Below are 3,617 nucleotides of genomic sequence, written 5' to 3' on the forward strand. Positions count from 1 at the left end.
TAGGGCGCACTCATTCCAGCCATCCTGACTTGCTAGAGAGAAAAGAAAGAAAAAAGGAAAAGAAAAGAAAAGAAAGAGAGAGAGAGAGAGAGAGAGAGAGAGAGAGAGAGAGAGAGAGAGAGGGAGGGAGAGAGAGAAAGAAAGAAAGAAAGAAAGAGAAAGAGAGAGACAAACCCTGGGTGCGGGGTGGGGATGGACAGGACACAGTTGGTTAGGAAACAATATGTACCAACTCTGCAGCAGAAGCTGAACAATGTAACCAACTTCACCTCACATTTGCTTCACAGCAGATGAAGCTGTACTGTGCTGGGCAAGCCTTAACAGGGCCACTGAGTCAGAATGCCAGAAATCAGCCTCAAAGAGGCCTTTGATGGAGCATTTGATACCATGCTCTCTCACCTTTCCTGCTGCTAAAGCTGCTTGCCTCTTTCGCTTACATCCTTGAAGCTAGGCAACAATACCAACCTCAAAGGAATGGGCTTGCTCCTTAAGGACAAAACCAGCCCACTACTGGTTTCCTTAAATGTGCAGAACTAGGGACACAGCTTGATTGACAGCGGGCTTGTCTAACATGTAGGGTTTGACTCCCCCCAACCTCAGGAACAGAAAGGGCATGCTAGAACATTCCTGTAAATGCCAGCACTCTGCAGGAACATCAAAAATCCAAGGGCATCTTGATATAAAAAAATGTGCAAGTGATTACAAAAGGCCTAAGTCATGAAGACACACTAGGGCTAGGAAAAATGGGTCAGTGGCTAAGCACTTGACCTCTTGCAAAGGACCCAGATTAGTATCCAACAGCCACAACTACCTGTAGCTCCAGTTCTGGGGAACCCAATGCCCTCTGGTCTCCATGGGTCACAAAGGCACACACAGAGCTACATAAATCAATCTTCAAAAGTTAAAAACAGCCGGGTGTGGTGGCGCATGCCTTTAATCCCAGCACTTGGGAGGCAGAGACAGGCGGATTTCTGAGTTCGAGGTCAACCTGGTCTACGGAGTGAGTTCCAGGACAGCCAAGCCTACACAGAGAAACCCTGAAGTTAAAAACACACACTTAAATCTTTCAGCAGTGGTGGCATACACTTTTAATCCTAGCATGTGGGAGGCAGAAACAGGCAGATCTCTGAGTTCAAGGCCAGCATTGTCTACAAAGTGAGTTCCAGGACAGCCAGGGCTACACTGAGAAACCCTGTCTCAAAACAAAAAACAAAAAACAAAAACAAAAAGAAAAACAAAAAAACGACAATACACCAAGATAATCTAGAGACGCTGAAGGAATTGCATATGGCTTAAACAAAACTGGCTCTGAGTGGAAAATGAAATCAGGTAAGTAATGACTATTTAGAAACAGCCACTCTCAATTTTTACACTTGGAAATAATACACTAAACATTCAACTTACAATGTCAGTACTTTCTCAGAAGTTACTGAGACAGCAATCTGACTGTAGAATATGATCATCAGTTTGTGTGGTAAAAGGGACAGATGGGCATATACACAGCAAGCTCCCAAGCCCAGCCATTCCTAGACAATTCCTAGTAAGGAAAAGCAGCAGAATGGCTGGCTGGCTGTCAGGAAACAGAACCATCCCAGTGCTGCGGAAATGGTCAGCCTCTCTCCACCAGGACTTTTCATGGTGGATTTGGCAGCTGAGTCATGCTGTTTCTATATCTACTGAAGAAAATGTCCAGTGTTAATAAATTTATAATCGGTCATTAGAGACAAATATTCAAGCCTGCCTTGTGAGTTCAACTTACCTAAGTTCGCCTTTGTAAGGGTCTAATTTAATGGCCTCATTCAACTGTGGAGGTTAGGAAAGAGACAGTAAATCTACTATGTGTGCTTCTGAGGATGATGCTTATGACTGGGATTTGATTCCTTAAAGAAACAAACTTACTTGTTTATTGCTTGTTTGTAACCAGCAATAAGTATCAAGAACCAGCAGTAAGTATCAAGAACAACCAGCAGTAAGTATCAAGAGCAACCAGCAGTAAGTATCAAGAACAACCAGCAGTAAGTATCAAGANAGCAGTAAGTATCAAGAACAACCAGCAGTAAGTATCAAGAGCAACCAGCAGTAAGTATCAAGAACAACCAGCAGTAAGTATCAAGAACAACCAGCTAAGTATCAAGAGCAAAGCAGCTGACCTTGGCAGTCTTCAGATGGACTAATTTCAAGAGCCCCACAAGTACAGAAATGGCAACCTTCTTCTAATCCACTTCCTTGCCCCAGAGGCACCAGAGGAATAGTCTGGTTCTACATCCTTTTATGTGAAACCTAAAAATACAAACTCTGCACTTAAGGCCTTGCCAAAACACTACAGCATTCATTACTGTTCAGACATTTTAGAATGGAATATTAAAACTAACATGTCTCAGGTTAAGGGCTTATATAAAAAGAACTTACTGCTTTTCTTTTCCTTCTAGAGCTTTGCCACTTTTATCAACAGCACAGGGTATACACGGCTGTATAGTAATAGAGTCCCAGAGATACTACTACTCTAGTATATGAGCATAATCTATTAAAAAAAAAAAAAACAACTCTTTCCTAAGATGTCCAAGAACACCCAAGGGGCACACTACACTGAAACCATTAATTTTCTTTTTGAACAAGGTTTCGCTTTACTGCTATGGCTAGCTTGCAACTGGCCATGCAGACCAAACTGGCCTTGAACCTGCAGAGATCTGTTTGCCTGTCTCTTGAGTGCTTAAAGGCGTGCACCACCACAAAACCCTTTACTAGGATGTCAAGGCCCCAAAACATATTTCTTGAATTTTCTTCCCCAATTTTATTGACACTGAGCATCTTGTCAATTTCTCCTTTTTCAAATTCTTTTTGTCTGTGTCCAGGGGTATTTTCTATTATTGGCTTTTAATCACCTATCATGTAAAATTAAGAATTTTTCATAGGGCTGGAAAGATGGCTCAATGGTGAGGAGCCCCTGCTGCTTGTCTCTAGGACCCAAGTTTGGTTTCCAGAAACCATGTCAAGTGGTTGACACTGGCTGTAATTCCACCTCAAGGAATCCTATGTCCTTCTCTGGCCTGGAGACACATGCAGGTACATGTATGTGTGTGCTCACACAGAGCTACATAGTTTACTTGCTTTTCTCTGACCTAAGGGCTCCAACGCTGTATTTGAAAATAGGGGAGGGAAAAGCTCAGCATGTGAAGCACATGCTCTATAAGCCTAATGACCTGTGCTTGAACCAAAATACTGTGAAGGAGAGGACCAACTCCCAGAAGTTTTCCTCTCACCTCCACATACACATCCCGGTATATGTGCCCATACACACTCAGAGCTCTCTCTCATATATACATTCATACATACATACAGATGCAAACACACACACAGTAAATTTTAAAATAATATTAAAAATAAATTATTTAAATCCAAGTACTTGGGATGTAGAGGCAAGTAGTTCTCTAGTTCAAAGCCATACTACTAAAAAAAAATAAAAAAAAATAAAAAAGCCATACTACTGGCCTACAGAGAATTCTAGGAAAGCCAAGGCTATACTGAGAAACCTAGTCTAAAGAAACAAAGGAAGGAAGAGATAGGAAGGAAGAGAAGAGAAGAGGAGAGGAGAGGAGAGGAGAGGAGAGGAGAGGAGA

The 3,617-nt window shown here is 42.1% G+C and overlaps 1 protein-coding gene across 2 annotated transcripts in view; it reads right to left on the bottom strand.

Annotated features, from left to right (window-relative positions):
* Smim14 (small integral membrane protein 14) overlaps positions 1-3,617 on the bottom strand; it is a 43,479-nt gene that overhangs the window by 21,644 nt on the left and 18,218 nt on the right. The gene's annotated exons all lie outside the window — the stretch shown is intronic.

Source organism: Mus pahari, chromosome 13 (genome assembly GCF_900095145.1).
Source record: "Mus pahari chromosome 13, PAHARI_EIJ_v1.1, whole genome shotgun sequence".
Classification (NCBI taxonomy): domain Eukaryota; kingdom Metazoa; phylum Chordata; class Mammalia; order Rodentia; family Muridae; genus Mus; species Mus pahari.